The 23645-nt window shown below is 38.1% G+C and overlaps 1 protein-coding gene and 1 pseudogene across 2 annotated transcripts in view; one reads left to right on the top strand and one right to left on the bottom strand.

The window, feature by feature from the left end:
- Nucleotides 1-23645, top strand: part of LOC137226893 (uncharacterized) — a 605185-nt gene that overhangs the window by 32640 nt on the left and 548900 nt on the right. For both annotated transcript variants that reach the window (XM_067742385.1, XM_067742386.1), the window contains exon 3: nt 7216-7317. The gene's annotated coding sequence lies outside the window, so the exon portion shown is untranslated. The remainder of the gene's footprint in view (nt 1-7215; nt 7318-23645) is intronic.
- On the bottom strand, nt 9317-9923 carry LOC137229987 (MARCKS-related protein-like; annotated as a pseudogene).

Raw genomic sequence — 23645 nt, forward strand, 5'->3', positions numbered from 1 at the left:
TCTTCAAGAAAAAAAAAAATGGCAAGAATGGATTCTTGAGGTGAATGGCCAGGCAGAAGGTGAAAGATGTCCTTCCTTCCATGTTACACTTAGTCAGGGTGTGTTCCATAGCAGATAGCTGGCCACAAAGAGGCATCCTGAAGATTTTATGTTTTTAAGCTCATTTGATTCTCCCACACTATTATTTTCCCCTGGGCATTATCGCCAGTACTGAATTTGATGAATCCAGAAGGATAGTGCCAAGTAAAATTTAGATAAACCCACAGTTGACAAATCCAAGTATTAATTGGGAGATGTCAGCTCTATTTAGAAGAGCTTCTTAATCTCTTGTAGATTATATCAAGAAAGAACTGTGACCTTCTAAGAACTATCCAACAGTGTCACTAAGATACAGCACTTGGCCTAGATCAGAAATGTAATCTCAATGCTCCTCTCAGCATAAAATAGAATTCACCAAATTTGCAGACGTTTTCCTTAGAACCTACCACACTGCAGATTCTTTAGAAATTATGCCATCCTTATGAGCCCAGAAGCTACAAACCAGTAAACGGTCTTAGAAAACATTTGGTTACAAGAAAACAATGGTTTATCTTGACCTCTGACAAAATTTGCACATGACTTATTCACTGAGTCAAGCATCTCACTGTGGACCAGCCAGATCATTCATTTGATGGTAAATGATTGTCCATCTAAACCTGTTAATTAAAATATACAGCATTAGATTTTTTTTTTCCATTAGAGAACATCTCTATTGCCTACTGGTTGGTCAAATAGAAACAATACCCCAGTTCTTAAATTTTGGAGATGACACACTCCTTCCCATGACAGTGAATGTATGCAAAGCCCACAAAATGTGGTGTATAAGAAATATCAAGAGGCTTTTGTGGTGTGTGGACCCCAGGTTAAAAACTAGTGAGACACAAAGAATTTCAAATATGAAGCAAGATTTTCAGACATTTGTGTGACAACACAGAGCTTAGGGCATCAAATAGGATTTTTGTTGATAACATAACACTGAGTTGATAATAATTAGTTGTTTTGTGTGTCTTTAATGCATTTGGGTGGGAGAATTGGACAAAATAAGTATATTTGATTTGGTGTTGCAAATAGATTTTTACTAAAATTTTCTGTTTATATAGGATAGCATATTAGTTGTCTAGGGCTGTCTTCTCACTGTTATGGAGGCTGGAAGTCCAAGATCAAGGTGCCTGCAGGGTTGGTTTCTTCTGATGTCTCTCTTTGGTTTGCAGGTAGCTGCCTTTTTGCAGCCTCTTCTTATGATTGTCCCTCTGTGGGTTTACACTCCTAGTGTCTTTTCATACGTCCAAATTTTTTCTTCTTAGGACACTAGTCAGATTGGATTAGGATCCACCATGTGACCTCATTTAATCTTTATGACTTCTTTAAAGGCCCTGTTTCCCATACAGTCACATTCCTAGGTATGGGGGGTGGGGGGATGGGGGAGGTAGGGCTTCGGCATATGAATTTAGGGGGAGACATAGTTCAGGCTGTAACACATAGTATATGAATTTACTTGCCTTTATTTGCCCCTAAAAGTGTTATTTCAAATTCCAAATTTTCATACTTGAATTATCCTTCAGAAACATTACATTGTATAGAAATTGCACCTCATTTTCTTATGTTAACCTGATGTCAATAAAACTGGCAATGGTTAATTTGTGGCCCAAAGAAAACAACCACAGACAAAAGGCTTTATAAAGAGAAAATAGTAATAACTGTAGTTTGAAGAGCTTTTCTTGGTCTTAAATGTCATCATGGAATAAGTAATGTAAATAATTAATATGTAGTTTTGAAAAGATTTATAATATTTGTTTAATTGTCATGTTTGCTTTTAATGTAGAAGAATTGGTGTACAAGTTATTCTTGGCAACGGAAAGACTATACAAATTATATTTTAATTCTCACCACACTACTGAGTTTGTTATGTTACAAACATATCAATAATATATTTGCAAATCTGCCAGCTGAGGTTGGAAATTGCAAGGGAGAAAGTATTGGTGGGTTTATATTACAATAGGCTAAAAGAGCAAACATTAGACATTTATTTAGAAATAGTACACTTATTGTTAACTTTCACTGTTAAACTAAACTTCCCAAATAAAATATCTTATATTGGTGTGCATGCAGAAATGACAAAAGGTGAATACAAAGAGGTAAAAATTATACAGCTGAAGCATGGACACAAATCCAAAGCAAATGAAATTAATATTGTATATTAAAATGGTAAATATTTAGGCAATAAATCTTACAATATCAAGGTTATCAGTAGGTCAACTTCCACATTTGTGAAAAAGGCATCAAAAAGAGAACAGTCTACTTAGTCCTTCTCCCTTACCAAAAGTCTTTTTTACAAAGAGGAAATCAGTCCTTCTCCCTTACCAAAAATCTTTTTTACAAAGAGGAAATATTTTGTGAGAATTGGATCTTTTTTTTTCATTTTCCAATGAGCAATCAGTTTTAAGTAATATTAAAGGCATTTGAACCCAGAAAATATGCAAAATATAAACAAAATTTTAACCCTATTGCATGGTGCGTCAGATGAAGAACAGAAATAATTGCTGTCAGTTTGTGCTTTTTTGACCAATAATTCTCTGTATTTCCTACAAGTAACTTGAGTGATGCAAATGACCTTATTTTTACAGCATGCTTTTATTAAATAGTTTATTATTTTGGCAGACTAATAAAGATTTTGGTATTTGCTTTTATTTGCAATAATATTACCACCACATAAAAAAGGATTTTATGTTCTTTTTGAGGAACAAGGAGGATAAAAGTGGTGATGGATAGCGCAACTGAGGCATCAGCAATGAGCTGGAAATGAGACACATAAATATGAAAGCAGAGCTAAGAAAATAGAACTGCACCCTTGGCCTTTCTTAAAAGAACATGCACACTTCATGGTTCATTCACACTGTTACAGAAACTCCTTTTGTTTCCAGTGAATCAGGGAATACATGTGAAGTCTGAAACACTATTCTTACTCATAGCTGACTGATTTCTTCTATTTAATTAGACTCATTCCGGGGAAATATTTCCAAGCTTTCTGAGGATGTTTAGATTTGAGGAAAATAAATAATCAATTGACTAAAAAGTTGGTGGCTGGAGGGACGGAAGGGGAATCAAAACAGATTTACTATTTTTATCATTAATTAGCACAGTGCACAGAAATGAAAGCATTCCACACTGTAGCATCTTAGAGTCAATAGAGAAATTGTGTAGTATTTAAGCATATTCGATGTAGGTGGCTAGGCAATTGAATGTGTCATTAAGGACAAATAATATTATATATATATATATATAAACATTGGGTAGCCCACATTAGATGGAGGCTTTGGGAATTATAGCATTATATCTTGCCAGTGATGGTATGCGTTTATTCAAAAATTATAATTGTTTTTGTGTTGCATGTTTTCTGACAATGTCAGTATGTAAATTTTACATGTCACATATTATATATTTATTGTCACCAGAGTATGTTTAGTATTAATTTTATCTTTTTCCGTTAATAACATGTTTCCTTGTAGCAGCATTTAATTGTTACCATGAATGAAAGCAGATTGTGATGAAGAAATGAAGGGAAGGTAAATCTTTTATTCAGGGCTAGAACCTGAATTGGCAGCTCTTAGCTCAGTAATATTCAAACGTGGAACTATTTTTCTTTGCACATGAAAGTGCAGCCAATAGATGAAAGTAGGAAGAAGTAATATGTTGTGAGCTGAGAAATCCACTGCTTTCATTATTGACATAATTCTTCAGATCTTACAGAGGGAGAGAGCTCTACCATTTGGACTCTTGCTGCAAAGACTTACAATAGACATGATTCTGACAAGAGGTTGGTGGTAGCTGAACAGACTTAACAATTAATGGTATGCCAAGGCTGAGTTCAGAGAATTGCTTTACCCAATGCCAATCATTCATTCCTGGCAGTAGCACTTCACATCTTTCCTGGGATGCCGTCCAACCACAGTGGCATCTAAAATATATCGAGCAGTGTTACAGTTGGAGGTGAAATTGAAACTTGCGCCAAACAGAAGTGACAAATTCACATGGCTGAGTGTTGCCTAGCAATCAGGTCCAAGGGGGATGTGGCAATTCTGCGTTTACCCATAGGGGTGTGCAAAGGGGGAAAGAAGTATTTACATTAGAGCTTAGGTGGTCTGATGAGTAGAGCCAGGTGTATGAGAGACTTCATTTCACTTCCAGAGTGTTAGGAGGTAGGAAGTGAAGTGGCATAGGGAAAGGAGGGCAGCAGCTGAAGTTGGTAGGATAAGCAGCTTTCAAGTCGGAGGTTCTCAGCAATTAACCTGGGGGAGGGGGAGAGCAGCAAGATGCCAAGATGCCAGACTTGCTTCAGAAATTCATGGCAATTAGCCATCCTGCTGCCTTTTGACTGCAGGCCTCTGATGCACCTCTGTTCAGCTGACACTTGGCAGCTGGGTGGCCCCAGGGTAAAGCGAGCAAATGGTGGCCTTCTCGTCCCAGAAATCCACCTGGGAGCAAACCTCCCGCTGGGCAGCCAGACTCGAGAGGTTAGTGGAAGGAATGGAACACTGAAACTGCAATTCTAACCTTGTGCCCTCATTTACTGCTTCTTTTGAGGGTTTCCCATTCCACCTATTTTTTATTGGTCTTTTCTTTACCTTGGAGAATGCTACTCAAACTCCCCCTACCCTCTACTCTATAGTACAAAGTGACTGTCAGAATCAACGATCAACCTACGAAACAGCAAGTGGATACATCAAAATACCAACTCTGGGGAAAGAGACACAGGGCTTGCCCTATAAAATTTTCTCAGGTCACAACCTGAGAAATTTTGTGCAAATAATTTTGTCTTGGGTTTTCCACCCCTCCTTATTTGGAAGAAGAATAAAACTGGAAATTTGTAGTGTAGATTTAACTGTTTAGTGGAGGAACTCATGGAGGTATTACAGCCACCACACCGTAGATGGTTTTCTTCTTTGCCTACTTTTTTGTTGTTCTCTTTCTTTTGAACTGTTAGGACCTCATTAACCTGATGAGTCTAGACTTCACGGCCCTGTGTGAGAGAAGAGCCCAATCTAGACTGAGATGGTGGACATTGTCATTCCCCCGTGTGGTGCTCACTAATCCATAGACTTACTCTTAATGAATCTCAGGCCTGAGTGAGTGCCCATTCCCAATGTTGCAAAGCTTCAATACTATGTCTAGGGTGTTTGGCTAAATTTGTAAGTAATCTGTTGTTTTCTCAAGGAGACTACAACTTCTAAGGGCAGGAACTTCTAAGTAGGGTCAGATAAGATAAAAAGGTGAAAATGTAAAGTGCTATGTAATTGTAAGGTATTTTTGTTATTTCTATTATGTGTGGTATGCTGCTCATTTCACAACAGATGTTTAATAAATGCTGGTGGATCAATGGACAGACTAGATTCATGGATGAATTGATAATGACTGACGAATGTATAAAACCACACATACATTTAAGAGATTCAATAGATCATAAAGCTGGCTAATAATAATAACAACAACTAAATTTAGGGACTGCTCATTTTATGTCAGCCTAAATTCTTTACATTAATTAACTCATTTAATTCTCACAACAACAATATGAGGTAGATATTATGATTCTCATTTAAAATGAGAGGGTTGTTGCACAGAAAGGTTAATCAGTTTTCCCAAATTGTTAGTAAGTGAGGAGAACTTCTTTCTAATTGGACTTCAGAAGTAACCTCCATTAATGGTATTAATTACCTATATATATTAAACTTTGGATCTATTCTATTTAATTTCTTTAAGCATGAAAAGCTAAAGCAGAATGCAGTCAGTACACTCTTGTGGTAGGCAGAATAGGACACTTCAAAAATTACCATATCCGGGCTTCCCTGGTGGCGCAGTGGTTGAGAGTCCCCCTGCCAATGCAGGGGACACGGGTTCGTGCCCCGGTCCGGGAAGATCCCACATGCCACGGAGCAGCTGGGCCCGTGAGCCATGGCCGCTGAGCCTGCGCGTCCGGAGCCTGTGCTCCGCAACGGGAGAGGCCACAACAGTGAGAGGCCTGCGTACCACAAAAAAAAAAAAAAAAAAAAATTTACCATATCCAAATCCCTGGGTCCCCTGAATATATTAAGTTACATGTCAAAAGGGAATTAAGGTTGCAGATGGGATTATGGTTGCCTATCAGATGACCTGGATCTAGGGAGAGGCTATCCTCAATTAATCAGGTGGGTCCTATGTAATCACAAGAAAATACAGAAATATGAAGAGAGAGGCAGAAGAGTCAGTGTCAGAGGAATGCACTGAGGGAAAGACTTGACCACCATTATTATCTTTGAAGATGGAAGGGGACCATGATCCAAGGAATGCATACAGTCTCTAGAAGAGGGAAAAGGCAAGAAAATGGACTTTCCTCTGGGCCCTGCCCATACCTTGATTTTAACACAGTGAGACCCATTCTAGACTTCTGACCTCCAAAACTGTAGGGTAATAAATTCATGTTGTTTGAAGTCATTAGGTTCGTGGTAATTTGTTACAGCAGAAACAGGAGACTAATACAGCTTTCAAATTCCAAGATTACAGAATGAATTTTGATTTCTCACTAATCCAATGCTGGAGTTTATTGACGTAACTTCAAGAGTCAAAAATTGGAAGTCTCGGCCTGATTTAGATTCATTATTAGTCTTATTTTCATTAGAACTATGTACGAGGAAAATCTCTCGACATAATCTATAATTTCTGAACACTTTCTCTAAAACAAGCAATGTCTATTTTTATTCCATTTTAAGTATATTATGATCGTTAAAATTATAGACATAGGCACCCAAAATTACCTGGAAAAGAGAGACACCAAGTTCCATGGTCTACGATTTAACCTTTTCTGCCCTGTTACTTCACTTTCCTTGCTCTTTGTCTCTCCTCTTCTTTCCCATCTTCCTTCACCTGTCCTTTGTTTAACTCTCAAAACAATGATCTCCTCAAACCTGATACTTCTCTGGCTAAAGATCCATTAAGAATGCATCCCTTTTTTAAAGCCTCAGTATCCTAACATTTCTATTTCTCTTCTTTTCCCCTTTAGTAATAGTAGTATTAATAATGATAATAGATGGAATCCATTAGGCACTTCCTATGTGCTAATATTGTGATAAATGCTGTACATACATTGTATCATTTAATCCTCATAAAAAATAAGAGGTAAGTACTCATATTATTTCTGTCTTTCAGATAAGAAAACAGAGGCATAAAGAGGGTTAGAAACTTGCCCTAATTCCGTTAGCTCAAAAGTGGAAGAGCTGGGATTCAAATCCAGAGAAGTGTCCACTTCAGGTGAGTGATCTTAACCTCACATTCTGCTGCCTTCTGGTTTAGTTTCTCCCTGGAAGCAGCTACTAAACTGCCTCCTATGCAAAAAGTACCTGAATTATGCATAGTGCTTAAGATAACAAAAGATAAAAGTGTTAAGTGCTCTGTCCTGAGGAGAGCCCTAGGTGGTTAAGAAATAAGCAGAGTAAAAATGGGGTAAGTTAGAAATCCAGGCAGGTGTTGTGCACGCAAAAGCCAGAGTTATCCACAATGGAAAGTAGACCCTGAGAATATCAATGCAGGGCCCTTGGCTTATTTAGTTTCATATTTTGAGCACTTAGCACCAAGCTCAGTGTACAGTGAGTGTTCCACCAGTGATTTTAAACTTGGGTTTGCTGGACCACCAGGGATGTGATGATAATATTGGAGAATCCATGTATTTTACAGTCAGTATTCTAAAATGTCAAAGAAAGTGATCCATTTACAATGATAAGACTGCACAGAGATGTTTAAAGAGATGAGTTTCTCGGCTGTTGGCTAGGATTCTACCAGTTCAGTAAGATTATATCCTGGTTACTTCATGATGACCGGAAGCTTTGATTAACAGATATGTATGTGTAATAAAACAGGAAACCAAATATTGCTTAAAATAAATTTTGTTTGCTAAACAAAATATATCAAAACATAAGGACTGTGGAGTCTAATGAATTAAAAAGCTTTACTTAATGGTGAAAAATTTGAGAACCGTAATGTGTACTCAAATATTAATTAAAAGTTGAGTGAATAGGTTCAAATTTTGTGTCTCCAAATATCCCCAGTTATAATCTAGTGCTTCTATTAACAGATTAATGAACTACTTCTTGTAGTCATCATACTTTAGTGCTAATTGGCTTATCAGCTGAACTTCTGGGACAGGTGACATGTAGCTGAGATCTGGGCACAGAAGGAATGTGAGTTTTAATCAGAGGGAAGACAAATTTTCTGGAAAGGGCTACATAATTTTATCTAGTAGGAAGTATTAAGGGGCTAATTTCTTTTGGGCTGGGGGGTGTAGGTGTAGAAGAGAGTAACACAAAAGAGGAGAAAAAGTATGGAAAGAAGAGATAATACAGCCAGAGACAAACATTATCTATTACACAATTTGCCTACTCCTGGTACTTTCAACCAAAACAGAAGCAATTAATAAATAATTTCTGGGCCTCTACATTAAAGTACTGTGCCATTCAAAATATGATTCAAGAAAACAAACAAACAAAATATGATTCTTTTTTTTTTTTAAAGAGACATTTATTCCTTTTCCAAGGGTTACAGTAAAACCAGGTGGAAGAGAATGGTTTTAGCAGTTAGAAAAAAAAATTACAAATCTGGGGTTTGGCCATTAAAAGTTATTTACAATAATGGGAGGGGAAAAAAACAACAAGAAGTTGTTTCACATTACATACCTCTCCCCCACCCCAAAGCTTAATACTTGCTTACCAACTCAAAAAAGAGACACAGTTGATTCACAAGCTGGAGGTTTGAACTCTAGTAAGACATTTATAAAAACCTAAATGGGGGCAGTGTCCTCCCTAGCCCAGGGGCCACTAGGCACAGCACAAGAGACTAAAAACTCAACAGGGGAAGGCTGGACACTCAGGGTTTGGGAGTGTAGGCACCCCCAGATCTGGCTCAGGGATTTGGGGAGTAAACAAAACCTACTTGGAAAAGAATTGGGGAAGAAAACCAGCAATTGCCTTCTGCACAGGTGGGGACAGGGAAGGAGGAAGGGACAGGGGCAGGAGCATTTCCCATCACTAACCTAACTTGGGAAACTGCAAGGGACCATCTTCAACTGGCCTTAAGAGGAAAACCAGATGGATGAGTGGAGAATCCACAGGAGGAAGAGGATGAGAGGAAACGTGGCTAGGGGGCAACAGCCCCTTCCTTTCTGGGCGCAGGAAGGCAGCCAGGGCACCAGGTCCAGGCAGTGACCTCACAAGGACAGCACAGTTTTTGCAGCTTAAGATCACCCACCTGCCCCCACCCAGCTACTCCTTCTGCCCACCAGCTGGTGTAGGGCCCCTCTCCACCCAGAGCGGTGGATGGCTCTGCGCCTGGGGCCCTGCCTCTTCTGTGTCTCCTCCCTTGGAGGCAGCACCAGCCTCTGCCCCTGTGGCCCGGGGCTCCTGGCTCTCAGGGGTGGCGCATGCCTTCCCTTCCTGGGCAGTGCCTTCCTCACTGCAGGCACCGACCCACCCTGCTCCTGCCCTTCCTGTGGGTGAGGAAGCAGACGGATCCCCCAACCCCCCTTCCGATTTCTCCTGAAGGACAGCCCACTCAATTTGGAAGCCTTCTTGAAAGAGAATTTCTTCTTCTTCTTGGGGGTCTCCTTGGGGGAGACCTCCCCTTTGCCCTCAGCGCCCTGGGTAGGGAGTGCCGGCTCGATGACATCGCCAGTGGCCCCGGCTGCCTCCTCTGTTCCGTTCACGGTGGTGGGGGGGGAGGGCGGCGACTCTCTTCACCTTTGGGGGATAAGTCTGCAATGCTTTTCACGTGGTCGTTCTCCTGTCCGTTGATCTTAGCGGGGAAAGCGCCTGCTGCCTCCTCCGCGTTCACGTCGCCCGGGGAGACTTGGAGCTCTGGCTGCCCATGGCGGGGGTTGTGCTGGGGGGATGCCCGCAGCCGCCCCGGGCTCGCGCCGCAAGGGATAGTTCGGTCGGGGTGGGCCTGGCCGGCGGAGGGGTGGGGCTCGCGCCTGAGTGGGAGGGGTGTGTGTGGGGGGAACCGAGCTCCACCCCCGCTCAGCGCCAGACCCGCTCGCTGCGCGCCAGAATGCCTAAAATGTGATTCTTGTTCTTTGTCCTCAAGGGGAAATGAGATTTCAGCACCGGGCTGGCACTAGGATGAGGAGAGTAGGGCACTTCATTTAAGCATATGAAAATGTATATAGTGACATAAAGTAAATCATTATTTCATTTAACAATACAGAGATATCATCAGGTAGTACCAGAAGAATTAACCAGGAAATGATAAAAATTTGGGGGGAGGGAGCCATCATGGCCTGGAATCAAGAGGTATTGAGCCAATGTACTGGGGTCTGGAGGGGCATCTATCTGACTTGCCCTATATTCCTAGACATGTGCCACACTGGATTACTCTTACTAAAATAGATTTTTTCACTCTCTCTTCTCCTAATAAATAGAAGAGAGCAACTGAAGCTCAAGGCACCCCTTTTTCTTCTCATGACAGCCCTAAGATTCTCAACCTAGCTGGCAAATGCTATAGCACTAATCAGAGTGCTGGGCCTATAGAGCCACTTAATACCTTCTAATTATATGGTAAGGAATAACAGACATTTAACTTGGAGAAGATCTCACCAAATGGCAACCCTACCACTTCCTAGCAGTATGAACTTGGGTTAATTACATATTGATTTTATTTTCCTTATCTATGTAGCGGGATTGCTAACTTCTACCAAAAAGGTTAACCAATCTATAAGTGTAACTGAAATAACATGTAGACATATCTGATGCTTATTAGACAAATGTTGACTATAAATTTGAAAGGTGACCATATTGCTATAGACAGATGGAGGCTAACACCTTTCATTGAGGGAAGTTGTGTGGTATTTAGAAATTGGGCCCTGCTGGTCCTTGATTTTTTTACTTACAAAATGAAGGCCTTAAAACAGGTAGATTTTGGAAGATCACTGAAATTCTAATGGTCTCTGTTTCTGAGAAGCAACCATCTAGTCAAATTCTTTCTAGGCCCTAAAGCACTGATACAATGTTAAATATAAAAAGAATAATGGAAAACTTAGCACTAATTAAAGAGACAGCATATCATCTCTTTCCTCGTTGTGTACATGCTTATATCTTGGATACGTATCAGTTGGGGTTAGTGGGTGATGATATTATTAGGCTGGCAAAAACAAAAGCAAAAATAAAAAGCAGTGAGAATTTTGTTTAGCCAAATTTATTCAATTTAATAAGAAACTACATCTTTTATTTATTTTTGATGTTGGGGGTAGGAGTTTATTAATTAATTAATTAATTTTTGCTGTGTTGCGTCTTCGTTTCTGTGCGAGGGCTTTCTCTAGTTGTGGCAAGCGGGGGCCACTCTTCATCACGGTGCGTGGACCTCTCACTATCGCAGCCTCTTGTGGAGCACAGGCTCCAGACGCGCAGACTCAGTAGTTGTGGCTCATGGGCCTAGTTGCTCCGCGGCATGTGGGATCCTCCCAGACCAGGGCTCGAACCGATGTCCCCTGCATTAGCAGGCAGATTCTCAACCACTGTGCCACTAGGGAAGCCCCAAGAAACTACATCTTATTCAGGGGTTCTTCCTACAATTTTGGTATCAAATTGTCTTTTCTTTATACAACGGTGATAAAAGATAGTACTTATGTATTCAAATTACCTTTCATAGGAAATGAAAAGTTGGCAGCTTTATATCACTTTCCCAGTTTTTTCTATTGTTGATTAATTTTTAGGTTCATAAAATTTGAAAATCTAGAAATCCCTGACCTATAGCACCAACCAATAAATAGTTTTTATTTTTATCATTAACGTTGGCATTGTCATGAATGATGTTAAGAGGAAACTTTCTGAAAGGAATATCTGATTGTTTATTGAAAAGTACCAAGTTTTTAAAGCCTCACTGGCCTTTCTCAGAATCAAAGCCTAACCAGGCCTTCCCCCAGCTTCCCACCCCCACTCTGAGGAGGAAAAGATGTGAGAAGAAAGAAGAAGCAAGAGTCAGATTTTTTTCTGCTCCTGTGGGATCCTACTATCTGAAATATTTACAAGTGTGGAAATGGCACAGAGGAAGCCCACTTACTGCTGGAGAAGAAAGGTCGGAACTGGGCTTGCAGCATCCTCAGTGAGCCAGCTCAGAAGGCTTCTCTGCCCTGACCTAGCTCCAGGCAAGTAGCTATCAGGCCTGTTTGGGGTAAGTGATGCAAGGAAGATAAAACACCAACAGCAATTTTAATGTCATGACTGCTGCTTGAGTTGCCACACTCCCAGCAGAATAATACAGCTACATTTTAGAGGATTTTCATTGGATGAAATTTTAGCAGGTATATTAGAAAAACTGAGGGGAGTAACTCTATAAAAGTTTAAAGTCTATGCATAGTGGACTTGGTGGTAGGTTTTTAAATCCACAGTAAAGACTTGGTTTTGACTACCTTCTGACTAACTTTCAAAGACATTTCTATTGTAAATTAATAATAAACTTTTATTATAACTGGAGATATTTTCTGACTTAAGAACTTAATCGTGAAATTGTTAATCTATAAATGATTTGCAAATGTAAAAAACTGCTATTGTTGCTACTATTTTTTCTATTTACCAGCAATATTTTTCATATTCTTATCATTGTCTCTCTATTGAATTTGACTTGAAAAGTAATATTTATTTGCATATGTCAACTTTGAGTGTTATGGTGAGTTGTATCAGACCTGCTGTTCAGACATATTGACATTAAGTAAAGAGGAACAAAGGAACCTAGGAACTGACTCTGAGAGCTCACCAGATTAATCTGTTATCAGAACCAAGAACATATATTTAGAAGTTTGGTTTGCTCAAACTATATCAAGCCCCGTACATAGTCCCAGATACTTATTTATTCTGAACAGAGATTCACATATAAGGAAGTATGCCAAACAACCTCATGTCAATCAGTGACAGGAATAGTTGCAATAATACAAATAGACTCAACAACAGCAATGATAATGTATATTCCCTAGAGAACGAATATGCTCTCCAACATGGTGGCATTACCTGGTCCTCAGTTAAGATTTGATATTTTCCTGCTTCAGAGAGCATCCCACCCTTTGACCTCTTCTTCTGAGTTGAGGATTATTATTGCTCTTGTTGTGATTCTATTTATCTCTTAGAGAAGATGGGAAGGAGTTTCATCTCTTTCCCATTTTTATGCATCATTTGTGACTGGATAACCTATATTAAAATGATTACAATGTGTACCAGAACGCCATTCATGCATGCACCTGTTTTCTTCAGGTTTATTCTGACACAGTATGTGTGTGTTTGGTAGTGTTGGAAGGGAAGATAATAAGTACAGCCAGGTATATTTTGACAAAACCCTTGAATGTCATAAAGCAAAATTTACTATTTTTCTTTTTTAAGCCAAAAAAAAGACCATTCATCAGTTAATCTATTAAAGCTGAAATGCCTAGAGAAATATGTTTATTTTCTTTGACTGTTTTATTTTGTATATTGATTTTGAAAATAATTCTTAAATTCTCCCCCAATCCTCATATGTCTGTAATTTTTAAAGATAGTCTCACCAGTCAGAGTGGATCTCCAGGTATATGAGTGTGAAATCTGGGGAAAGATGGCACACACAACTTTAATATCTCTTCTGTCTTTAGACTTATGGCAAAATCCTTTAAACATAATGTGTTTTAATCACATCATTGAAAAAAGATCAAAAATAGAAATTTTAAAATAATTTTTGTCAAAACTAGAGCACTATGGTCTAAAGAATATTTATGAACTCAGGCTACCTCAAGATTGCAGGTCAGGCATGGTTATTCAGGTGTGGATCCCTGACCAAGTCATGCAAGGTAGGACTTTTACGTCTAGACTTTCAGACAAGAAGTTTTAGAGAATGAACATGTGGCTTACCTCTAAATTAATTTCCTTTGAAATCAATATGTGTTATTCTGGGAAAGTAAAGGAATATATCGACTACATTAATGTGTAGGATTTGAATGGACCACTCTAAGAACAAGCTATATATTTGTATGTAAGGATGCGTGTGTATGTACACACACGTCTAATAGTCTAGTAAAAAAGAGCCCATAGACCTATATTCAAACGTAAGTACACATATTCATGCTCAAGCACAATTCTGACATCATTGACACTTTGCATTGGAATAGGACAAGCTGGTATCACCAAACAGGAAAATTAATTCACTCAATCCTTAGTATGCTCATGGAAGCTGTACAATCCATTATAAGCATATTGCCAATAGAAATACAAACAAACAGCACGTGTATCCTATTAGATCTAAATCATAGCAGGGAGCCGAGCTGGTGGAAATATAATGCATCCAGCCTTAAGCATTCTGAGTTGTACTCATGAATGACTTACTCTATGCCTGGATTCCACTCCAGTTCCTTATAATTTACACTGGGTTATTATATGTTGTGCCTCTTCCCAAATCAGCTGTCTCCATAAGGGACTCATGCATTATGGAGTCAGGGGAACACTCAGGACCAGTCCAAGAATGCTTTGTCCATTGGGGAAAAGTCAAAGTAAAAACTAGTCCCTATGTAAATGCACAAAAAAATGCTGGTTCCTAAACATCAGATGCTCCTGAAACCCTGCCTAAGTAAAGTCTAATAGCTGGTCTCAAGAAGAGTGTGGCTGGCAGTTTGGAGTAGATAATTTAAGCTGTCATGAAGTTGGGGAGCCTGGCTGGTTAAATCTTTTGCAAGCCTATTGCTTCTCCAAACACTCCCCACAGTATCTAACACACAAACATACTTTATTGAGTATCAGCAAAAGTTGTTTTTCACCCACCCCTACTAAGTCATTCAGACTAATATAAGAATTAAGACCAATGAAAGGAAAAAAGTAAAACCATAAGTATCTAAAAGTCCATTGTTTAGACAAGATTTTTTTTTAATTTGGAAATTGCAGCATTCATTCATGGATACCCTGCTTTTAAATTTCAATATAACATTAGTAATACTTTCCACTTTAAACACTATATTCTTGAACCTATATAGAAGGAATGTTTTAAATTCTATATGTTACCAGGCTAACCAGTTAAAAAGTGAAATATTCAGTTAGTGCTATTCCAATCAATGAGCATGTTTCTTAGAAAACAAGATATTTTTTATGGAAACTAGATATATGCTCTAATAACAGACACACTTTATATATTTTGCTCACTATTGTATTGCTAGTGACTAGACCATAGGAGGCATTCAATACATATTTGTTGAATGGGAGAAATAAATCAATGGTTTGTGACATGTCAGAGAGAGAACACAACTCTGAACAGGTGATGTGTTTATCACAGTGGAGTTTATTTCTCTATGTTTGTATGCTCAGAAATCCAGAGAAGACTTGAAGCAGGTTTTAATAAAGGGTGTACTAATATCTGTTCTGATCTGATATTTGTCTATGGTCAGAAGGGTCAGAGGGGTCTGTTAGAGATGTATTTGGCTACAAATAACAGAAAACTACCACAGTGGCCCTAAGAGACCAGGTTTTGTCTTCTGCAGCAAGAAGTTTGGAAGTAGGTAGTACAGGGTAGGTGTGGCAGCTCAGTAATTCTACTAGGAACCTCAATTCTTTCCATCTTTTTGTTCTGTCAAACATAGTTTGCAGGCTCTTGCTTTCAAGCTTGGCATCTTATGATTGCAAGAAAGATGCTTGCTGCCATATCTTATGCTAATATTTTATCAGACAAAAAGGAAAGATAAAGTGAAGAGGGAGTCAGGCATGGATGGTGACTGCATCAAGAAGCAACAGATTTCCCATCAATCCCAGCAGATGTCTGCTTACGTTTCATAGAGCAGGACTGTGCCACATGATTAGATTGCCATGGAGTATGGGAAAGCAAATGATTTTAGCTAGACAGTTTGTTACGTCTCCAAAAAGCCAAGGTCCTATTAGACAAAGCAGAAGTGAGGAAAGACATTGGGTAGGCATCTAGCCATGTCTGCCCCAGGACTGAAGTGAAGAAATTAGTCTGTCATAACATAAAATCTGAACAGTGCTCCTCTGATTTCACCCTTCTAAAGTAAATTCAGACTAAAGTAGTTCTATGGGGCAACAGTTTTAGTGCACATTTTTTCATGATTGAGTTAATTCATACCTTGTTGTTTTCATAAATAGCTTAATAGGTAATGATTTCTTGATGAATTTTCATCCTGTATTTGTGGTCTAAGGAAAAAAAATTCCTTTCTACTGCCCTGAACTTAAAGTCTTCTATTATCTGGACCAACTTCTTCCTTATTTCTCCTTTCAAAACCACTTTCTCTAAATAGCTCTCTGAGAAGGAGTATTATAAAGAAATTCATACCCAAATGTTAATGTTTGATAGTGTCTTTCTATATTGTCCTGTATGGGGGCTATTTGAGGTTTAATGGGATAATTGCCTAAAAGTCTAGCTCTAATTTCAGAAAAAGTGGCCCAGAGAGATATTTTTGAATTCAGGAAACTTAACCTTAGTTATGTAGTCACCCATCTGGGCAGTTGTCTTTCTTATCTAAGAACTGAACTTTGTTTTTATTTACCAAGAGTGGTATAAAGGTAATAATAATCTTTCTTTCTTTAATACTTGACTATGTGCCAATGGAACAATGATTCCTTTAGCAGATGACCTACGTGAATCATGTAATTCTGTGACTCCTTGCTCATAGAAATATGAGCAATTTAATACTTGTTAGGAGTTGGAGATGCTCAAATCTTTGTTAAGGTTCTGGCCCTTTCCTTGGTTTCATTACTTTTATATTTGGCCAAGCCTTTTATTAATATAATGTAGGGAGGTGTTTGGCAGAAAGGTATAATGTAAGCTGATCCTTTGTAAATTTAAGAAAACTAGAAAGAGGGGAGGGAATAAGTCGTTTATGACTAAAACAGTCTAGGCTGTCATTGCAGGTGTTCATGAATGTTGTATGTGCACCCAGAAAGTCTTTATAGTCTTCAACACAATTTGTCTTCACCTACAAACCACACAGACTTATTATGTATTTACTGCTCACCACCCCGCTTGGTCCTGTAATTTTCCTTTTTTGCCTGCAGGCTTAACATTCTTGGCAAAGAAGAAGCCTTATGGGAAATATTCATTGACTTCTTATTGAAGCAGTGTTGTTTCTGCATGGGAGCCAGTCTCAAGGAGTGTAGCTACAGATCCCAGAACAACTTCCTTGATTTTACAAGAAGGGCTCTGAGGGACCCTTATACTTCAATAATATGAACAGAAACTCTCATTCTAAAGTTTCACAGAAATGCACACCACCCTCTCCTTACTCATATTGCTAGAAGTATTACCCTTAGAGAATGCGAACCTAGGCTCTAGGTGTATCTGGACAAGAGACATCTGAATGGGCATTGTCTCTTCTGTTATTTGCTCTAGGACACCCTCTCTTCTCTGTCCTATTATCTCCCATGCAGCCCTCCTTCTGAGGCTGTGTGGGGTCTTCCTCTCTGTTGGACTATGTAATAGCCCCAAACTTTCTGCCCTAGGGTGGGAGTGGGGGATGAGGATGTGTAGAATAAATGTAAATGGATCTTTTCCAATAATTGTCAAGGAACAAGAAACGTTAGAGAAGAATTTCTTTGCCCCTACATGGAGCACATTGTCCCTGACTGTTCAAAATAAGTCTCTCAGTTTCAGAGAATCCCATCCCTCAGGAATGCCACAAGAATAGCCCCAATTAGCAGAATGTAATTACTTGAGTCGGAATCATATACTTAATGATGAACCTTTCCTCCCAAATGGCATGAAGTCTTGAATAATTTAGAAGGAAAAAACAATTAAATATAAGGGGACCCTCCTTAGAGTTAGGGATGCTTGTGGCCATGCTCATGCATATGCATGCTGTAAGGGAGGGCTAGTACTAGAGAAGTTTAACCAGCTTTAAAGTGGAACAGAGTTGATATTTTCAACCTATAAAAAGCTCATTTAAATACATAGAATGACATCAAGATCCCATATAGATAAATGGACAAAAGTTACTGAGATAATTATTCAGGAGAAAATAAAACCAGGAAATAAAGAAAATGTTCACCTTCAGGAGGAGTACAAAACATGCAGATTAAAACAGCAATAAAGGCTCATTTTATATCTATTAAAGTAAGTAAAACTTTAAAAAGTGATATTATGTAATGCTAGTGAGACTGTGGAGAAGCCAGTATCTGTATTTATTGCTGGCTGCAATGTAAAACTTCTGGAAACAAATTTGATCACTTTATTATATCAAAAGCCTTGAGACAGGTTTATGACCAGTGATCCTAAGAAATAACTAAATAAAATCTTAAAAGCTACATGAACTAAGAATAATTGCTATATTTTCTATAGTAGCAAAACTTAGAAGCAAATATGAAAAAAAAGCACAATAGTTACAAACTATAAAATAATAGTTCAATGGAATGTAATATGTCTTTTACAATGGATGATTAAAATATGCTAGCATGGGCTTCCCTGGTGGCGCAGTGGTTGAGAGTCCGCCTGCCGATGCAGGGGACACGGGTTCGTTACCCGGTCCGGGAAGATCCCACATGCCGCGGAGCGGCAGGGCCCGTGAGCCATGGCCACTGAGCCTGCGCGTCCAGAGCCTGTGCTCTGCAACGGCAGAGGCCACAACAGTGAGAGGCCCGCGTACCGCAAAAAAAAAAAAAAAAAAAAAAAAAAAAAAAAAAAAAAAATTGCTAGCATATGATATAAGAAATAAAAAGATTCAAAATTTAAATTATACTGTGGAAATAGCTATGTAAAATATGTAACTATATGTGTAAACACTAAAAGGATATTTATAAAATAGTATCAATGTATTAATGTAGTATGATTTTCAGGGATTTACTTTTATTCTAAAATTTGTTTTAATATGATAAAATTTTAAATCTGTAATGAGTTTATTGAGGAGCTTCAACTTGTTAGGGATAAACATGAATAAGATTTATTTCTCTGATAACTCTGTACTATGCTGACCTCTCTATTTTTTGCTGAGGTACTACTTCCAATTCTATGACTTAACAGTCTTTTCAGTTATCAGAACAGTCTTTCTAGTTTTTTAAAACTCAGTCCTGTGTGTTTTGCAACTTCAATCTCACATTCAATTCAAAACTTTCCCATTTCCCCCACAGCTCTAGTTAGATTTATGACTTGCTATGGACTGCATGTTTGTGCTTCACCAGAATTCATGTGCTGAAACCCAAACCCACAATGTAATGGTATCTGGAGGTGGAGGCTTTGAGAGGTAATTAGGTTTAAATGAGGTCATGAGGGTGGAGTCTTCACGATGGGATTGGTGCTCTTATAAGAAGAGGCCTGGTCCATGCAAACATATGGTGAGAAGGTGGCTGTCTGTAAATCTGGAAAAGGGGCCTCACCAGAACCCAACCATACTTGCACCTTGAAGTTGGATTCCCCACACTTCAGAACTATGAGGAATAAATTTTTGTTGTTTAAGCCACCCATCTGTAATGTTCTGTTATAGCAGCCTCAAATGACCAAGACAAGACTCATTTCCCTTCCCTCTTTCCTGCACTTCTATTCTGATGGACATGGTTTCTTATATGTTTCTTTTCAACGGGCTAATCTCCATCTAATGCTGATTGGCCATCATTCTCCTTTGGTTTCTTGGAGGGCCCTGGGAATGCCCCCTCTATAATCTCCTGGAATGGGAGATCCAAGTTGGCTTTAATCTTTTCCTCCCAGGTCAACCCTTCTCACAAGCCACCCACTCTATATCTTCTTACTGCTGGGATCCTCTTAGTTAATAGACAGCCTTCTTGGGGTTAATACCAGCAAGTTAGCTCAAGCCAGCCATCCTACTCAGTGTCTACATAGGAAATCATGGATCATAGTCCACATTTAACAGTGGAATGCAGGCTGTTTCACTGACATCTCTTACATGCCATCTTCTTCTTGCCCTTTGTCCACACTCAGTATCAGACATTCTGCCTGCCTAGTAGCCTGGAAATTTTTAAATAAGGAATGTTCAGACAGTCACTGAGAGTAATTCTCCTGGAGCCCTTCTCTGTCTGTTTTGGTAAGAAGTATGCCATCTCTATTCTTCCTTGGGAAAGCAATAGCCTTGATTTTCAAATTTATAACTCTTGCACTCTCCATAAAAGCCATGCCTCATTTCCCAAACCCAGTCTTTCTCTTATATTGGTAGTGATGGTGGTGGAGGTGATCTTTATGGTTATGTTGAAAGAGTGCCTTTCTACAGGCCTTATGTGGAAGATGATGCTGGCTCCAATTACTGGCATTCCTTTGAACTTAGAAGGTGGAGTATTTAGATGCCAGTTCTGGCACTCAGTGTCGAACACCACTTAAAAACAGGGAATTATCATTAAATGATAGTTTGAATGTAATTAATTTATAGAGTCAGGAGAATAAAAAAGACACCCTCTTACCAGTAAACATAGTTAATACCATTGATATTTATTGACTGAATTATTAAATGCTTTTTGGAAAAGATCAGGGCAATAATTCAAAATGTTTCCGAAAGGATTCCTGAAGCATCCTAACACAATCACATAGATGTTTTGTTTTCAGAGTTACTGCCATAGAGTCCTATCTGCTGAAAATCCTTTCTCTCTTCAAAATACTTGTCTTGTATACATCTTCTTCTACAGAAGGTGAGTTAAAATTGTCAGTATTATGGGTAGAGGAAGCAGAGTGGAGTGAAGAGAACTGGAGTGATGGAGCTGATGGGGAGATGGGACTTCTAAAGCAAACTTTACTTGCTTTATGTTTTACCAGGGTTAGCACCAGCACTCACATGATAATCAGCAGGAATTTTGTGTTTCCTTCTCAAATCTATTTATGAATACTTATTAACTCACAGGCAATTAAAGGGCTTGAGGGCACAAATTCTCTGTCTTGTTAGTAAAATGCCCAGGTATTGCCTAACACTAAATAATATGGACACTACTATTTTGAATCTTTCCTTGAATTAGAAGAAAATGGTACAACTTCAGATACATCAATTTTTCAGAGCTAAAAATGGAAATACTAGTTAGAGTTGATGAGAGAGAGAGAGAGAGAGAGAGAGAGAGAGAGAGAAAGGGAGAGTATCTTATATTGTTTCTGTTTATGAACTTTTGAAAGTTAGAAAAATGTCATGGAAACTTAAGTCTTTAGGATGCTTTTGAATTTAAGCCAAAATATTGTCCTAGTGGAGTTATTTATCTAGATTCCAACAAACACTGTCCATTTTTTTCTTACGGATTTTGCTAGAGATGTGCATCATAGATATATTTTTAAATTGATCAATTTGACATAGTAGTTTAAAATACATGTCCCTTAAGACCCAACATCTTTGAAAATGGGAAGCTTGAAGTTGAATAGCTTAAGGCAGAGTTTGAAAAATGGGCTATATTAATATCAGTAAGCTTGTTTTGCTTTTGATCATGCACAGACAGAAAATCACATCTCAGAGGTGAAACTGTTGAGTATTATCAACATGCCTCTCCATTGTTCTTACATTCTGCAGTGAAAGCTGCTAATGATTCTTTATTTAGAGCTATGTGTTCAGTTTTATTAGACTATCTTTAAAATAACAGGTAATTGGTTATAATAGCACAGTAAAATGTAAAAAATTACATGCTAGATGAAACTATAGTAGCTGCTATGGTAAATTGACTTTGGAAAGACAAGAGCTAAAGGGTCTGTTGATTGTAATTTTGGTCTATACATGATGCCTGCCTCCCAAGAAACAATAGCCAAACAGCATATTTAAACGTAAGCTTCAAATGAGCCAAGTAAACAAACATTTGACCTTTCTTGAAAATTATTTAGGCTCAGTCTTATATGTTATTATTTAGCATTTAACTGCAAACTGTTTTGTTTTTCTGTTTAACTTTATATGTATAAAAGTATGTATATGCAAAGCTTTTCTATTATATTTCTTTTCTATTTCTACCCTGTGACCACTTTGCATTTTATCAGAAAGGTAAAGAATATGGAAGATAAATCCCCTAAACTACAAGATCAATCTTTTCTTGTGTTGTTCTGCCTATCTGTGTCATACTTTTAACTTGATACAATATTTGGATGCTTGATTTTTCCTTCCTGCAAACTTGTGATATCTCCTTACAACTTTGCTAAACTTCTGGTACTCAAGCCTGTCTCCTAGTTTCAGCCTCACTTGCATTGTATTGCTCACCCCATACCTTGGAGTAACAAGTAACAATTTAGTAGCTAATTGATCAGGGATAAATACTGGTAGTCTCACTCATGCTTCTTTTACTAGGAGTCAGGATTCTAGAAGTAACAGGCTAGAAGTAGCTCAGTTTTGTCAAATGATTTGAGTTGATTCATGGTAACTGAAATCTGATATTTTCCCACTTCCTACATGGTTAGGAATTTTGGTTCTCAAAAGGTATTGAATTTAAATAGTAAACTAGTGGAAGCCACATCTATGCCTCTGAGAACAATGATTAATTATATAAGTTCTTGAAAATCCAGTTCCAATCTTTGTTACTAAAGAAAGCTGCTAAAATTAGATTTTTTTCTACTTCAAGAAATTAGTCCTGAAATTCCAAACTTTTATAAGTCATGGTCTTCTTTGAACCACATTTCCCACATGTTTTACATTGTCACTGCATGAATTCTCTGTTCCTTTGATGTAGTCAATAATTTATTACTTTTGCATTTTTCTTGTGACACAGATCAAAGAGCTATAAGAAACTGACCATTCATTTCATATGATTTGGCCTTAAAATATGATAAAAAAAGAGTAAAAGTAGTCATTGTATCAAATTACTTTACAAAAGATGTTCTGTATAACAGAGCTTATTCCATTCAATGAGCTTCTCTATAAAAGAATGATCTTGTTATAACAAATTTTATATAATGAATACTTGTTCTACAATAAAATTCTGCTTATCTCTATTACATAATCACTGTCACTAAGCAACAGACTTACTTACTGCTTATAATAATGAGCTATGGTTGAATTCATTTCAATTGCTTCATCCTTCCATCAAACACCAATTACACATCACCTTTCCTGAAGTTTTCACTCCTTTCTTACCAAAGCCAGTTTAGCTAGAGAAAAATACCCCAAATATTTAAAGTTTGATAGCGGCCATCACTAAACCCAAACAATTATGGTAACTAAAGCTCAAAATGGTGGATATAACATAGCATCTCCCACTTTTCCTGACCACAAAACACTTTTTTTAACTCACAAGCTAACTCAGACAAGGAAACCTATCAGATTCTTTTCATCTTTATCACCTGTGCATGACAAATTAAATTTCAAGTAAGATGCCATTATGAAGCAATTGGAAAGCCTCATGCAGTTGTTGTTTTGTGTGTTTTTAAGCGACAGAACCTAGCAACATAGGTAAAAGCCCGTTATAATTCAGTGTGTGTGGTGTGTGTGTGTGTTTGTGTGTGTGTGTGTGTGTGTGTGTGCGTGTGTGTAATTTTGTGGTCCATGGAGAGAAGTGGACAAAGATACTATGTACTTCTCCCCACCAAAAGTCAGAAATATAACACCTGTCTGCAATCTCAAGAATACTCATACTTTCTATGAATCATTAAAATACAATCACTCATTTGGATTGATATAAAACATTTTAAAAGACTAATATTAGAAAACATATCAGACCATATTCTCTTTCAACACTTAAAATAAATAGGATGGA

This window comes from Pseudorca crassidens, chromosome 1, assembly GCF_039906515.1.
Source record: "Pseudorca crassidens isolate mPseCra1 chromosome 1, mPseCra1.hap1, whole genome shotgun sequence".
Taxonomy (NCBI): Eukaryota; Metazoa; Chordata; class Mammalia; order Artiodactyla; family Delphinidae; genus Pseudorca; species Pseudorca crassidens.